Below are 17,453 nucleotides of genomic sequence, written 5' to 3'. Positions count from 1 at the left end.
AACTTTCTGATGTATGTATATTACCCAAATAATATTTTAAAAACTGAATGTAACTCTAAATACCCCTGAAGAGTGGGCTAGAAAGATCAAAGGTGATGGTGGAGTTATACAGGGAAGGTAGGGTTTAACAAATGAATATGAGTGCTGAATCATTAAATCAATATCTCTTTTAGTCTCCAGTGTTTTACAGCAGCTAGAAGTAAAAACCTAAAATTATGGCATTGTAATCCATACCAAACTCTGAAATCTGTTCCACAGCTAACTGTTGTGTTGTTTTTTTGTGTATATTTTATTTTTTCAAAAAAGAAAAAATTCGCTATGATTAAAAAAAATATGTATTCCTTCTCAGGTCCTGTATTCTGGAGCAGCTAGAAAGAACAATCCGAGAGGATCGTATGGTAGCCCATGACAGACTCTGGGATCTGTCTTGTAACTACTTGTTGAAGAGTGCTTTGAAAGCTATTGCTTTTTTCTTTCCTTGCTTTGTATATGTTATATTACAAAATAAAAAAGTTTAAAAAATGAAAAAACCTGCATGTATTATTTCCACAATTATCCTGTAAGTTTGAAATTATTTCAAAATAAAAAGTAAATTATTACCCCCCCCCCCCCCCCCCCCCCAAAAAAGAAACCTGGAGAAAGTTTTATTGGTAAGAGGCCAGGAGGAAATTACAGCAGACCTTGAGCAGAGCTTAAGCCCAGGTCTGGGTGTGGGAGGGGCTACGGGCCCAGGGCCAGTGCCCTCCAGTGGGACAGAGACTGGGACCCTTGGCCAAGACCTGGTGACAAACCCTGCCATGCCTCAGGGCATGTAACTGGCTGGAGTCATGATTCAGCCTTTGGAAATTGGAGGGTAATAGCCGTGCCGACCCCAAGGGACTGTGAAAAGCCTCAAAGGAGATGAATCATATGGAGCAATCAGTAGCCAGCATTTGATAAGCACTCAAAAAATATTAACTTCTCATGTTTCCTATGTAAGCAACAGAAAAACCATGAAAGGAAACAAAACTCCAAATAATGACAATATTATGTTCTGTATATTTAATATATCTTCGTATGGATAGGAAATCGGTTTCTCCAAGCCCCACTAAATAAATGTTAATCAAATATTTGAAGAGCGTACAACCAACTTGCTAGCCTTCCTGGGATACACACATGACCCCGCCTGATCCTGAATGCACTTAATACAGCTCACTGAGAAAATAAATAAGCAATAGAGAATGCTGACCTACAGGGGAAAATAATTTGCCAAGACAAAATGTAGTTAGAGCAACTTTGGACAGTAAGTCAGCACCGCCTAGCAAATCTCCAGCCGGCCAAGTCCTTTTACCCACTGAACCTGACTAACATGCAGCAAAAACAGCACGTGTTTCACTGTCGCAGCGCTTTCATGTCAACTCTCACTTGTTTATGACAGATAATCTTTTGGGGCCAAGGCTGCCAGGCCCGGTAATCCAAAAGAACTGCCATGATATATTCTCTGACCTCTGGAAATACCTTCTAAGATAAGCCTTATGAGACAAGCTGGAGGAGAAACAAATGGACCACATTATTCTGTCCCTGGCTGCAGGCTGAGCCCCCCGCTGCTGACTTGCCGTGCCCTGGCTTGTTTCAAAGGCTGGGATGCAGGGACATTTCCACCACCCCCTGGCCATGTGATCTTATATCAAGAGCGACCTCTCTGAGTTCCAGATTTCTCAACTGTCAAACCTGGATAATAAATTTCACTTCCATATGTGAGACTTAACTAAAACAGTGTGTGTGAAAGTGTAGAGTGATTTTAAGGGTTACTTATTCTGCAGAGAGAACAAGCCCTTTCCTCCACCTTATCCTCCAGCACCCACACCCATACGCGAACAAAACACCCTTGCCCAGCGCCACTTCCCCAGGCTGTGAATTTCTTTCTCCACCACCCACTTGACTGGGTCTCCTGCCACCACTGGAGGAGTTGGAAGCAACTGGTATTGTGCCTCCTTTCCAGGATTCGGGTCAGTAATGTAATAGTCCAGAGAACTAATCACCAAATGGCATCCAGAGCTTCAGTTCCATGAATCTGGGAAAGATTCCCATAATGCCCAAAGCAGAGCACTCTGAAACAAACACAGCAGCAATACTGGAGACCTGAGGTCCCTGTGGGGCTTCCTGTTTCCTACCCACCGAAGGGAAGATTCGAGATTCGCAGGGCCTGACTTGACCATGCCCAAGTGCAATGACCACGGCAGGCTGGGAGAGGAATGCAGAGGGAGAGCCACAGGCTTGGCCACAGAGTGTCCACGTCTCAGATCGGCAAGGCCCATGCCTCAGTTATTTTAAGGGTGTGGCTGACCCATCTCGTCTCTCCCCTCTGACCCCTCTCTGCCTAAGAACTCCACCTGGCAGGATAGGTGTGGGCCTGGCTACTGGAACAGAGAAGCTCTGCAGATAAGCACTGCCTGCTGACCTTGAGTTCCTGGAAACTTGAAGCCTCATTTGTTCAGTGTAAGTATTTGAAAACAAAAGCTTCAAATTCAAATTTCAAATTTCCACCCTGCAGATGAAAGATAATATTTCCAACTCAGATTTCCTGTCTAAGAGTCGTAAGTATTAAGAAACTGAGCTTCCTCCAGCTTTACCAATGGCTTTCCCTTTAAATGAGTTGCTTAATTAATGTTTTCTAAGGGGAGGAACAAGAGTTAAGTGGAGGTTTGGATTTTCTATTTGGTGAGGGCGTGTTTATTGGTTATTTTTCTCTTTGGAGCAATGAAAATTGTCTAAAATTGAGAATGTTGATGATGGCACAACTAAGTGAGGATAATGTGAGACATAGATTGTTGACCTTGGACAGAGTCCACAATACCCACAATGGATGGAGGTGGCTGAAGGATACTGTGACAGTTAGATTCAGTTGTCAACTTGGCCAGGTGAAGGCACCTAGTGCTGTTGCTGTGGACATCAGCTAATGGTGCGTGAACCTCATCTGCAGTCGGCTAGAAGGTGCGCTTGCTGCAATGAATGACATTTGACTTAATTGGCTGTGCTTAAATGAGAGAGTGCAATGAAGCACAGCCCAAGCAGCTCAGCATACCTCATCTTAGCACTTGCAGCTCAGTCCAGGCCTTTGGAGATATAGAAAGAAAACACCCCAGGGAAAGTTGTTGGAGCCCAGAGGCCTGGAGAGAAGGCCAGCAGAGACCATCCTGTGCCTTCCTACATAAGAAGGAAACTCAATTGAAAGTTAGCTACCTTTCCTCTGAAGAACTAATGAAATAAATCCCAATTATTAAAAGCCAATCCGTCTCTGATGTGTTGCATTCCAGCAGCTAGCAAACTAGAACAGATACACTGACTGAGAAGTAGAATGGCAAACTGTGGTGTATAGATATGATGGAACATGTGCAGCTACAGAGGGGAAAGAAGCTGTGAGATGAATGAACCTGGGGGACATGATGTGATACAAAAAAAGGCAAAAACAAGGAGAAAATATTATATGGTTTCATTTAGAAAATATTTATAAGAAAATTGGGGCCTAGATTGTAAACTCTTAGAGCAGTCACATTTAGTCTGGAGCTGTAATTGTTATTTCTAGATTTTGAGAGGTTGTGCTATCTATAATAGCCTAGTATTTCCCTGGAACTTTGGGTACCTGTGTGACACCTGAGACTCAGAGTAGGAGTTCCGCAGGTCTGAAAGTCAGCATTGTCCCATACAACAACTGTTAATGAAACTGAAAGAGAGATCAGTCTTCATTTAGAGATAAAAATGAAGCTTATCAGGTCAGGATTAAGGTAGGTCTGAATCCAGTAACTGGAAGACATTGTCTGTATTTTAGAACTTCACATACTCTGTGAGACCAAAAGAAGAGAGGTTTATTTTGTTCAAAATCTAAATTTTCTGTAGCACATAATCTAACTCAAACTATATGGACAGATCATGTAAACAACCCAAATGCATGTTGCCCAGAATGGGATTGAGAGTTTGTAATTCTGTAGAGTTTAACGTAACACTTGCATGTTGGGGCCCAGGTCAGGTTTTTCATGCAGCAGGCCTCTGACTGCTGGCAAGGCCATGTCAGAATAACCTTGGAGGCACGGCCCCTTGGTCTCCAGTGGGATGAGGTCCGACCTGGGATGTGCCTTATCTTATCTGGCCTCACAGTGGGAAAGTTCTGCTCTGCAGTTTCAAGCAAGCTAATTAACGTTCACTCTGTTCTCAAGAAAATTCTGCATCCCTGTTCATTATGTCAGGCATCTCCTCATGTACTGCACCGCCTTATCTAGATTTCTGTCGTTGAACAGTATGAAATAAACTTGTGCCGGCTTCTCGTGGTCATCGTCATTGTCTTCAGTCAGGCAATGACCCACCCAGCGCCCACTTTCTCTTAAACTCTGTGTTGTGTTTTTTCTCAATCTCCCACTGCCCCCTCTGACCCTGTTTGAACAAAAGTCAGAGGTCTGCCACATGAAAAACCTGACCGGGGCCCCAACATGCAGGTGTTACGTTAAGCTCTACGGAATTACAAACTCTCAATCCCATTCTGGGCAACATGCATTTGGGTTGCTTACATGATCTGTCCATATAGTTTGAGTTAGATTATGTGCTACAGAAAGACTTGGCACCTGCATATACTCCAGACTATGTCGAGCAGGTAATTTAAAAGTATTTTCAAAGTCCCTTGAGGGTCAGAAGAAGAAATATGTAACTATTAAGTTTTACCACCATGGAAATCCCTGATACTGTCTCAAATATTTGAGATTCCAAAGTCAATAGGCCAATCCCTTGATCTTGAGGCTTGCTCTCGTGAAACTTATTTCTGTAGTGGAGAAGCTAAGCCTACATTAAGTTATGCCTAAGAGTTATTCTAGAGGACCTCTTTTGTTGCTCAGATATTGTCTCTTTCTCTAAGCCCAACCCTGCAAGTGAAATCATTACCCTCGGCCCTATATGGGACATGGCATCCAGGGGTGAAAGTCTCCCTGGCAACATGGGAGAAGATACCCAAGGATGAGCCTGCCCTTGGCACCTTGGGATCAACAATGCCTTCCTGACCAAAAAGGGGAAAAGAAATTTAACGAAATAAGGCATTGGTGGCTGAGAGAGTTCAAATAGAGTCAAGAGTCATTCTGGGGGCTACTCTTACGCAAATTCAGCTAAATATTGCAATTTACCATGGTTTACCCAACTCCAACCATAACCATTCCTGCAACCCTAAAGAACACTTAGGGTTTTATCTGAGATTCTACAAAAGTTTCATGCACTCTGCTCTGGCTTGAAAGGATTACATGCCACAGAAAAACCATTTTTAATCCTGATCCATCTTGTGAAAGCAGCCATTCAGCACTGCAGTTTAGACACTTGATTGGATTATACCCACAAAGGTGTGACTCACCCAATTGTGGGTTTTAACTTTTGATTAGATGGAAATGTGACTTCACCCATTCCACGTGGGTCTTGATTAATTTACTGGAATTCTTCAAACATTTTTGTAAAAAAGCTTGAGAGCCACGACAGAGCCACAAGAACCACAAGAGCCCACACTTCCAGAGACCTTTGGAGATGAAGAAAGAAAACACCCCTGGGGGAGCTTCACGAAACACGAAGCCTCAGGAGGAAGCTAGCAGACTTTACCACGGGCCTTTCCAGTTGAGAGAGAAACCCTGAACATCATCGGTCTTCTTGAACCAGGGAATCTTTCCCTCGATGCCTTAGATGGAACATTTTTAAATGTTTGCTCTAATTTGGACATTTTCACAGCTTTAAAACTGTAAACTTGCAACTTAATAAATTCCCCCTTTTTAAAAGCTGCTCCATTTCTGGTATATCGCATTCTGGCAGCTAGCAAACTAGAACACACTCTGATTACTTTCCAGAAACCTACTCCAAATGGTTCTTAGGCCAGATAAATCCTGAAACCCAGAGGGGCCAGCCTCTTCAAGAACATCAACTAGTTCCTTCTGTGTATCTCGTTTTATCAACAACCTTTTCCAAAACGAAAAAATTAGAATAGGCACAGCCCAAATACCCCTAAATATTGGGAGAAGTATCAAAGAATGAGGAGGAGTTATAAAAGAGAAGATAGGATTTAACAAATGAGTATGATTGCTGAATCATTATATTGCTATTTCTTAAGTCTCCAGTGTTTAGGAATACCAAGGAAGAAAAACATAAAATTGGGGAACTGTAACCCATACCAAACTCTGAAATCTGTTCTATAACTACTTGTTACAATGTACTTTGAAATTTATTGCTTTTTTATATATCACAATTTTAAAATGCTTAAAAAATATTTCCTTATTACGAAATTGAGAAGAAAAAATTCAATTGCCTGCTTTTCAGCTTATTAAATGATTGAAGTACCTCTTTCCTATTTTAATTACAGAAGAAGCTATTTTCCCATTCTTACATAACTCCCCTTTCTACTTCACTAAGCCTCTTTCTTAAGAGCACCTCTTACTAGGAACTGATCACCGAGCAATCAGGCTGTCTTCACACTTTTGGTGTTGGGTATTATTTTGTTGAAAGACCCTGCAAACACATCAAGCTACTGCTCCAAAGTCTAGGCAATAAAGATATAATTTTATCATGCTCTCCAGAGGTGATCACTGACTTCATTAAACATAATAAAAATTAATGTTAGCCGGAAACTCAGTGCAGACAGATCACATTATACACGTCAATAATGCAAGGCTCTCATCTGGGGACCATGTGGAGCCCCCCAGGAATGGTAGCTGTCAGATGCAACACTGAGCACAGAAAGTTCCCATTTCGTGTGCCGGGATGGAAGACTACAATAAAATTACAGTATGAGGGTGCATTCCAGATTTTTCCTGAACTCTGAATTCAAAAACATTTGAGATATATTAATGTAAATATCTTTCTGAGTTTAACTTCTCTAGCTCCATATTCTTTTTTTTTTTTTGTATGGTGGGGGGGTCACATTTCATTCTTTTTCCATGTCAGTATCCTGTTATTGCAGTACCATATGTTGAATTTGTTTGTTTGATTTTTTGTTCATTTGTTTGGAAAGTGCATGGGCCAGGAATTGAATCTGGGTCTCCGCATGGCAGGTGAGAATTCTGCCGCTGAACTACCCTTGCACCCCCTACATTCTATTTTTTAAAGAAAAATTTTAAAAAGCATATGTAGTGTATTAGTTTCCTGAGGCAGTTGTAACCAAAAACTCCAAACTAGGTGGTTCTATATCCAGGTGTAGATCAGGATTTAAGATGCACAATTCAAAAGAAAACCCCAGGAATACCCCTAAACATATTCTCTCACGTTTCTTAAAGCCAAAAGTTCAAAATCAAGGTGTCTTCAGCAGGGCTGCCCTCCCTCCAAAGCCTCTAGGGTAGGGTCCTTCCTGGCCCCTCCCAGACTTCGGTGGCTGCAGAGGTTCCCTGAGTTGTGACAACATCAGCTCTGCTTCCCTATCACAGGGGTCTCCCCCTGCCTGCGTCTCTGTGTTCAAATGTGCCTCTTTTCAATAGGACCCCAGTCATGCTGGGTTGACTATTTGCATCTGCAAAGACTCTATTTACAAATAAGTTCACATCCCAGTAGCAGGTGGACCTGAATTGGGGGGATGATGCCCCCAGTGCATGTGGTCTACATCGTGACATCAGGACTCAATCAAACAACCCTCAATATCTGGGGTCATAAGTGAACACAGATTTTTATTCCTTGGGGCAGAGTGAACATCAGCGTGGAGGATGGCTCCCAGCGAAACTCGCTACAAGTGCTCTGTCCAGCAAGAGGACGAGCCTAGGGAACGGGCTGGCCAAGGCCAGTTTGACTCTAGTTGGCCTATTATAGTGAATTGAAAGCTCCTCATATCAGCCAAGTTGGGAAAAGATGATGAAACAAGCAGTGTGAGCCATTACTCAACCGAGAAGCAGGTTAAGTGTACTGCAGTGCTGTGGTCTGAAACTGGATTCTGCATGGAAGCTTATAGTAACAACGTCTTTAAAATCTGATGGAGGTGGTGGTGCCTGGCTGGCTCAGTGGTAGAATGCTCACCTTCCATGAAGGAGACCCAGATTTGATTCCAGGCCAAGCAACCCCCTTCCAAAAAAAAAAAAATCTGGTGAATTTCCATGAAAAGGTGCTGATATCTGCTTGGAGAAAATGAACCTTGATGCTTGCTACAGACATCCATGAAAAACTCATTCAAAATGGACCATATACCTAATGGGACAGGTCAAACATAAAGCTTCCAGACTAAAACATTGGAGAATATCTTAATGACCTTGAGGTAGGCAAAGATTTCTCAAACAGGATGTAAGATGCACGATTCAAAAGAAATAAACCAATCAATTGTACATCAAACTTTAAAACTTCTTCAAAAGCCACCATTAAGAAAGAAAAAAGCAGACCACAGACTGAAGGAAGATATTCTCAAAGAATGTATCTAATAAAAGAGCCATATGTACAGTATATCTTTAAAAACAATCACAAATCTCTTAGGAAAAATGACAAAAGACCCTGCTAAAAATGGCCTAAATCTGTTTTAACCACAATTACTCACTACTGCACACTAGAATGGCTAAAATTAAAGTGACTGGTCCTACAATGGAAAATATTAAGGATGTGGAGGAATTAGACACTGCTGGCCAAAATAGAAGATAGTATAACCACTTTGGAAAACAGCTTAGAGTTTCTTATAACTTTAAATATATACTTACATAGGACCCTCACTTAGCAATTTCACCCCTGAGTATTTATCAAAGAGAAATTAAAATATATGTTTATACAAAAGCATACAAATATCATAAAAGCTTTATTCAGCAGTGGTTCATAATAGTAGAAAACCTGGAAATAATTCAAATATCCACCAACAAATGAACTGATAAAATGGGATATATCTATACAGTAGAATGTCACTTCACAATAAAATGAAATGAGATGTATGTATATATCAACATATATGAATCTCAAAAACATCATACCAAGGGAAACCAGACACAAAAGAATGCATACTGTGAGATTCTCTTTCTATAAAATTCTGGAATGGGCAAAACTCATCTAAACTGACAGAAAGCAGACCAGTGTTTGTGGGTGGGGAAACTGCTGCAAAAAGACATGAGGAAACTTTTGGGGGTGATGGAAGTGTTATGTATCTGAATTATGCTGCAGTTACAAAGTATATATATTTGCCAAAATTCATCAAATTGTACACTTAAAATGAGTGGATTTTATTATATGTAAATTTTGTCTCAATATGGCTGATTTTTATATTTTTTTAATGGGCCTGTGATTGGAACAGACCCTTAATGGAAAGAGGTGCCATAATGGCCAATGAGCCTATGAAAATGTGTCGAACATCATTATTCATTGGGGAAATGCAAGTTAAAGTGATAATGAAAAACCACTACATGTCCGCCAGAATGACCAAAATTTAAGACCATGACAAGTTTTGGTGAGGATGTGCAGCAATTGGAATGTTCAGCCATTGCTGCTGGGGTGCAAAATGGGCACAAATACCTTGAAAAGCCATTTGGAAATTTCTACTAAAACTAGACCTTGCCTGCTCTATAAACCAGCACTCCCACCCCTGGGCACACACTCAAGAAAAATGAGCGCTAATGTTCACCAAAAAACATGGACAGGCATATTCACAGCTCAAAGCAAACCAATAGAAAAATGAGCCAATAAATTCTGTTATATCCATTGTACAATGGATTGCTATAAAACAATAAAAATCCTAAAAAACTCGAGATGGCTCCATTTAGCTCAAGAAGAGGAAAAACTAATTATACTAATGATGGAAGTCGAATAGTGGTCACCCCTAGAGGCTGGACAGCCTGGGTAGGGGCTCAAGAGAACCTTCTGGGATGCTGGAACTGTGTTATATGTTGAACTGGATGGGGTTAAGATTAGTGCATTTTATACACTTTACCATATGCATATGATATATCATTTTTAAAAAATCCAGTGGGGCCTCTAAATACTCAGGTGTCTTCTACTGAGGTAGAGACATCATTGGTGATGTGGCAAAGGAAAATCTCTATTTGTTTACCAAAGAAACACACAACACAGAGATACAGAATAAAAATGATTTACTTCTTTCATTAAACAAAATAAACTCTAAAAGTTTACCTCAAATTCAAGTGGGGAAACAGAAGTAATGTTTGGACTCCAAAGTTCCTTGCAGCGATCCAAGTTGTTCTAGAGTTTCTTATTGAAATCATCTTGTTCCACGGTGCCCTGCAGCACTCCTCCTTTATTCAATTCCGTTGATAGGTTTAATACATTCTCCCCAAGGTGACTTGGCTCAAAATAGCTGGCTTCTCCTTAGAGAGGTGAAAGATCACTTGTAAGCAAAAGCTGACAGGTGTGAGTAGCAATTTTAAGCTACCAGCAGACCATGGCTATTTGGGAATTTGATCTCAGACCTTGTTAAAAAGCTGACAGTGCCCGAGAAGGAATACAGATTGGGAGAGAACAGATCTCTGCTGATCGAGAGAACCAAAGCAAGAAAGAGCTGGTGGGTCCTGTCTCTCCTAAGAGAAATGCAGATGATGCAGCCTGCGCTACTGCTGGTGAGCAGACAGCTCCTCCAGACTCCACCTCCGGGCAGTTCTTCCCTCTCGTAGAAACCCTTTCACAAAATTCTCAGTCAGCCTCTTCTGGGAACTCTGGAGTTAAAAGCACAAGCAATAAGAGCCCGCCACATGCTAAGCACTCAGAAAATGCTTGTTGACAAGATGCGAACAGGGCAGACTCTCAGATGGAGGCAAGTGGGAGGAAATGATGCAGGAAGAGATAAATAGAAAGTGGCAAGGACCCTTGGATTTTTCATCAAGGACAAAATAATAATCATTCAAGTGACAGTTTTCTAGATTCATGCTGGTACTTTAGCACAAGGCTTTTGTGGAATATGTAATGTTTTTTCCAAAAATAAAATGGCAGAGCTCCTAAATTAAGATCTCTTTTGGTTCTTCCCAGGAAATGTATAATCTTAACTCTACCATATCCAGTTTATGAAGGGTTGAATGACACTTTTCTCTCAAGATGCCAGGGTTCAAATGGCACCTGTAGTGAGTGCTCAAGGAGTGAGGGCGGTTAAGAGGTACTGGCAACTCACTGTTTGAAAAAAATTCTATACCAAAAAGGAAGACACCCTGGATGGAGATATTTTCATTATAGAAACAAGATACTCTAGTGGTCTCTCTGACTTCTTGCAAGAGATGAGCAAAACTGCATTTGCTATTCCTTTTATTTAAGCAACCATAGCATTTCAGAGAGTAAATGGTCTACAAAAAAAAAACCTGTCGTTTGTGCTGGAGGAACTGACATTTGTAAAGCAAAATTTGTTCTGTGTTACTGGGTTAGTGATTTCGAGTACATAATTGCATATATATTGCATATTACATACTATAAAATATTACCAAATACCTTTTGCTATGGCCAATTCTTTAAGCAATACTTACCCTCAAGAAGAATTTTAATCCTGAGTTCCTTTTTTTTTAACATTATAAAATAAATTCTTTGAATGGCGGAGGGGAGGGATCCGATTGTGCCGTGTTTGGTTTGGCTGTGAAATAACCTCTGCCCTCAACTCAGATTTGCTTGTAAATGGAAATACATTGTAGAAAGCAAGGCCTTTGTCAGTAAAGAAATTCCTGGTGGGGAGAGAAGATGAGACCCACTGAAGATTCTACTCTTTTGGGACCAGGGTCCAGAAGTTGAGTGCAGTATGAGGTCTGTGGAAGGAAACCAAGGGATATTTTTGACTATCCCCCTTTTCTGTAGGAATCCCCTCCAGAGAGCCATTCGCATTGCAAAGAAACATTTGCAGCCTTTTCCTGATACTAGCCCATTTTAGCCCATTTCTCCAATGAACAAACCTCAAATGAGATTTGTGAGCTGAAATCTGCTTGCCCTTTTTTCCCTCTCATGGCCTCAGCTCTGCTGCCTGGAGTAACATTGAACAGATCTTGTTTTTCTGTACATAATTGCCCCTCAAGTGTTTGAAGGCAGCTAATGGTTCTCCCCTTAAAGCTTCTATTGGTCAAAGGTCCCTAGTTCTTTGAACTGTTTCTTGAAGAACACTTGTCCCATTCTTGGTCATCTTTTCCTGAAAGCTTTCAATTTGTCAGTGTTCAAATTAAATTGCCATGTCCAAAATTGAAAGCAATATTCCAGCTGTCCTCAGGCCAGTGCAAAATTCGGTGGGATTATTACTTTCCATGATTTGGAGGCTGCCATTCTCTTCATTCAGTTGGGAAATTTTTGGTTGCGGCAAATTCTTCGGATTGTTGGCCTGTGTTATGGACAAGCCCTGCCCTCATATCTTTTTCATGTGAACTCCTGCCGTACCACATCTCCCTATGCTCCACTTAGGCCGTGGATTTTTTGAAGCTAAATACGAAAGAGAACGTTGGGGTCCTGCCTGTCAGTTCACCCTGCCAAGGTCATTTTGAATCCTGATTTAATCATCAATCATATTCACTTCCTGTCCTAGTTTTCTGTCATCTCCAGATTTGATAAGCATGTCTTCTACATCTTAATCAAATCACTGATAAAAATGCCAAATGGTACTGAAGTCTGGAACCTGCTTACCTCTTGAGAGATTTCTCTTTAGGTTCCTAAGCCTTTGCGCCAAATATTTTTGCACACCTACTATGTACCACAAGACATGTCAAATTCAAAAGAAGCAAATTAAGAAAAGAGGTAACTTATCTATAATTTTGGAGAACTTCTTCATTTAAAAGATCTTACAGTACCATTGATACTTTCATGGTAAGGATATTTAAGCCACAATCCTTCTATGAAACCTTAATATTGCAAGAATATCATATAACATTTGTTCAAGCTCCTATGTTCCCAGGACATACTAGGTCTCTATGCCTAGTAGTATCACCAAAACAGAAAGCAAAATCAGTTTGACCAACCTTATCCTGGTCAAACTGCTTTGACACTTAATGACCATCATCTTCTCCTTAAATGGGGCTCTGAGACTAAGCTAGGACTAGGACTAACTACATGGCCTTGAACAGGTACTTAATTTCTAGGTTTCTTCATTTGTGGTAAGACAATGCATGTATCACAGGATTGCTATGAGAATAAAATCAGATAAATATGTAAATTATCATTGAGAATTATTTCCTTTTCTCCTAAAGTTTTATAGGCAATTTGACAGTCTCTTCAAGAATTTTTCCTGACTTCACTTATTACCCTATATTCTGAATTCGACCTCTTTATCTTTTGCAAAGTGGGATCACGTTTCTTTATCTCCAGTGTTTAAGCCCCTTCCGTGTTCTCCATGATTTTTTCTGTCAGATCCTAGATGTCTGAGACCATATCTTTGGTTCCTCTGGGTTGCACTTTGTCTGAAATGGGAATGCTTCTGTTAAGTGACCAAGCCCTTTTCTGCAACCCTCAGTCACATTGGACTCTAATGTCTCTCTGTTCCATGTGTCTCTGCACCTTCCAGTTTGAATTCTCCTCTCTCTTTTTTTTTCTTTGTATGCTCTATGGTGGGGTCACATTTCCCTCTTTTTCCATGTGAGTGTTCCTTTATTGCAACACCATTTGTTGAATTTTTATTTTTGTTTGGCTTTGGGTTTGTTTGTTTTTTACGTAGTGCATGGGCCGGGAATTGAACCCGGGTCTCCCGCATGGCTGGTGAGAGTTCTACCACTGACCTACCCTTGCACCCCTTCTCATCTCTCTCTCTTTTTTTTATAAACTAATTAACATTTACTCATATGCTTTGTTTCCTTAAGTCCTAATAAACAAAATTTATAATCAACACCAATAATAGTGCAGTCCAGGAATTTATAAATAGTTGTTCTTTATAGAATATAACCATTTAAAATTGTGCATAGGAATCTACAATACAAATGTAGTTTATATACTCTGAGGGAAAACTTGGGGAAAGCACTATATAGGGGCTGAGTTTCTCATGTAATAGTAAATTCTTATTCTGAATCATCATCTGTGTTGCGTTCATGAAACTGCATTAGTAAAAGTTCATAGCCTACAAATGACTCTATATTTCAGTAGAATAGCTATTTTTGGAATGTGTTTTATAATCTATGTTTGCCAAAGAAAACTCCTTGTATCTGCACACTTTTTGGAATACAACATTTTGTATTAGCAAATTTTACACTGTTTGAGAAGTAAATATTTAATTTTAATGTTAATATATTTTTAAACTCATTCCTTCCTCCTTACAAATATCAACACCAGATCAAGAGAAGAAAAAAATAAATGCAATTTGGGACAAACTAATATATCTTAATTTAAGCATTAAAAGATGTGTGTTTGAAAGCTCTCAATTGCCACATACTCAGCAAATAAGTAATACAATAAAACTGCATGGATCCCATAGAAGTCTGAATAATCAATTACTTAAAAATTTCACCATCTGCTCTCATTGAAGCTGCAAGAATGACATTTTCCTATGCTGAAGTCATAATAATTAGAATGTAACAAAATGAGAAATGCCATCATCATCCCCCCTCCCACCTTTCTTATGTGTTGTGGTGGTTCTAAATGAAAACTTGGGCTATACAGAGGAAATGGGAAGGTATTCTCCTGTTCCATCTCCTAACTGAGTGCTTATATCCAATAGTAGCTTTTTTTCTTAACTTTTTTAATTGTATAGTATAATATATATACAAAGCAAAGAAAGAAAAAAGCAACAGTTTTCAAAGCACTCTTCAACAAGTGGTTACAGCACAGATCCCAGAGTTTGTCATGGGCTACCATATGATCCTCTCAGATTTTTCCTTCTAGCTGCTCCAGAATATAGGAGGCTAGAGGGCTTAAATATTTTTTATTATCATAATCAACTTTTTTCCTTCTTTTTTTTTGTGAAAAATAACATATGTATAAAAAAGTTATAAATTTCAAAGCACAGCACCACAGTTAGTTGTAGAATATATTTCAGAGTTTGACATGGGTTACAATTTCACAATTTTAGGTTTTTACTTCTAGCTGCTTTAAAATCTTGGAGACTAAAAGAGATATCAATCTAATGATTCAGCATTCATATTCATTTGTTAAGTCATATCTTCTATGTATAATTTCACCATCATCTTTGATTTTTCCATACTTCTCATTGGGGTTGTTTGGGCTATGGCAATTCTAAATTTTTGATATTGGAAAGGTCTGTCACTGATATGAGTTAGGGAGAGGGAACTATCTGATGTTCTGGAGAGGCTGGGCTAGGTTTCAGGACTCATCTGACCCAGGGACCCATCTGGAGGTTGTAGGTTTCTGGAAACTTACTCTAGTGCATGGAAACTTTGTGAAATCTTATATATTGTCCTAGGTGTTCTTTAGGATTGGCTGGAATGGTCCTGGTTGGGGGTTGGCAGGTTATGATAGGTAGCAAGGTCTAACTGAAGCTAGTGTAAAAGCAACCTCCAGAGTAGCCTCTCAACTTTATTTGAACTCTCTCTGCCACTCATACTTTATTAGTTACACTTCTTTCCCCCCTTTTGGTCAGAATGGAATTGTCGATCCCATGGTGCCAGGTCTGGCTTCATCCCTGGGAGTCATATCCCACGTTGCCAGGGAGACTTTCACCCCTGGATGTCATGTCTCATGCAAGGGGGAGGGTAATGATTTCACTTGCAGAGTTGGTCTTAAAGAGACTAACACCACATTTGAGCAACAACAGAGGTCCTCCAGAAGTAACTCTTAGGCATGCCTATAGGTAGTCTCAGCTCCTCCGCTACCTACATAAGCTCCACAAGAGTAAGGCTCACAATTGTCTCCTCTCTCTTTTGAAAACCATGTAAACAAGTACTGGAGCAGATGGGTCCTGCCCTCTTTCTGAGACTAATAGATTAGTCTTACATCTAATAGATGTATGGCTCTGTGAGTCTCACTGACTCCAACAGCTTAAGGTTCTGTGCTAACAGGTTTGATCTCTAGCTACCTGTTAAGGAGTAAAGTCTCAAACTTGGTGCCACCCTAACTTCTCAAAAGTTTGGCTCAGAGAAATAATATTTATGAAGGATTGCCCAAAAGGTACACAATTCATCCATTCTCAATACTCTAAATGTTGTCCTTGGATATGCTAGTCTATCGAACTGCTGCATATCTGCAAACTTACTACCATCACCCTACCCTTTCCTAAATTTTGTTCGTATATTCTTATTTTTACATTGCCTAGGTTGCCAATATTTACATTCTATTCAGGAACTATAATTTCCTTGGTTGCTTAGTAATCATTCAACAATTTAATAAATGCAATGTTACTTATGAGCACCCCCTTCCCACCTCCCATGATGGCTCTAACTCCTGAGTTATCATTTTGGGTTTCTTCTTTGTATTTCATGATGAGTTGTTTTCTCTAGAAAACCTCTCATGTAATAGAATTCTGAGCTGTTTCTCACTAGAGAAGTCTTGCCAGTTTCTCTTATCCTTGAGTGACATCTTCACTTGCTATGATCATCTTTGGTCACAGCACTTTCCTCATGGCTTAATATAAACTGTTTCACTTCCTTTACTATGGACAAGTCTAAGGCCAGCTTGATTTCTCTTCCCTGCTAAGATGATCAATTTATTTCTTCCTGGATACAGGAAGAATTATCCTCAAGTTTTGTAGCTTAACTAGAATTCCTACCCTTGCGCATTCTCTATCAAACGATCTAGTGCAGATCTTTCAGTCTGTGCATTTTTCGCTTGGGAAAATTTTCTGGAATTGTATCTTTGAAAACATCCTTTGTTCCACATTTAGGTTCTCTGCTTCAAGAATACAGGTAATCATTATGAAGGATACCCTTGTCTGTCTTCTATATCTATTAGCTTCTTTCCACTTGCGTTACTCTGTGTATTTTTTATCTTAGCTCACTCTGATGCTCTCAAACTCTGCTTCTGTTTTCAAAATTTGATTTTAATGGGGCCTATCCTCTTCTTTCTTTCAATTTCATTTATTAGTCCCTTTAATATTGCATTTATTTCCTTAGTTTTTCAATCTCTCCTTTTAACTCATACAGTTTTTATCATCCTTACCTTTCAGCTCTTGTTTTAGGTAAGCAGTGTTTCCATTAAGTTATTTTACATCCTGATGTAATTGTGTTATATTTTTGTTCCTTGATTTACATTTTCTTCTGGGTCAAGTGCTTTCCTTTGTATGATATGTTCTTTGTTTCTCTGTGGCAATTTTGCATATTTGTTTTGTTCTTCCCTTTCATTCAACTAATGTTTGGGTGGTTCTATCTAGGCATTCTATAGCTCTCATCTCTTTTCCCACTCAATCTGAGACTAGAATGACTTCCCAACTAGGTAAGATCTTAACATGTTCTATTTTATTTTAATATATCTTCTGTTCAATGCTACTCTTTCCCATCCCATCCCAGTCTAGTCTAGTTTACTACTTTCTGTAGACTTGAAGAATAGAGGGAAGAAAAGAATCTATGATCTGGTCTCTCCTAAGAGATTTTGTTAGAAGTTTTATACCTGAATTTGCTCATTTAATCTGGGCATGTATCTGATTCCCAAAGAGGAAGCCCTTGAAC

This window comes from Tamandua tetradactyla, chromosome 4 (assembly GCF_023851605.1).
Source record: "Tamandua tetradactyla isolate mTamTet1 chromosome 4, mTamTet1.pri, whole genome shotgun sequence".
Classification (NCBI taxonomy): Eukaryota; Metazoa; Chordata; class Mammalia; order Pilosa; family Myrmecophagidae; genus Tamandua; species Tamandua tetradactyla.
The sequence above is the reverse complement of the archived record's forward strand: the minus strand, read 5'-3'. Positions refer to the sequence as shown.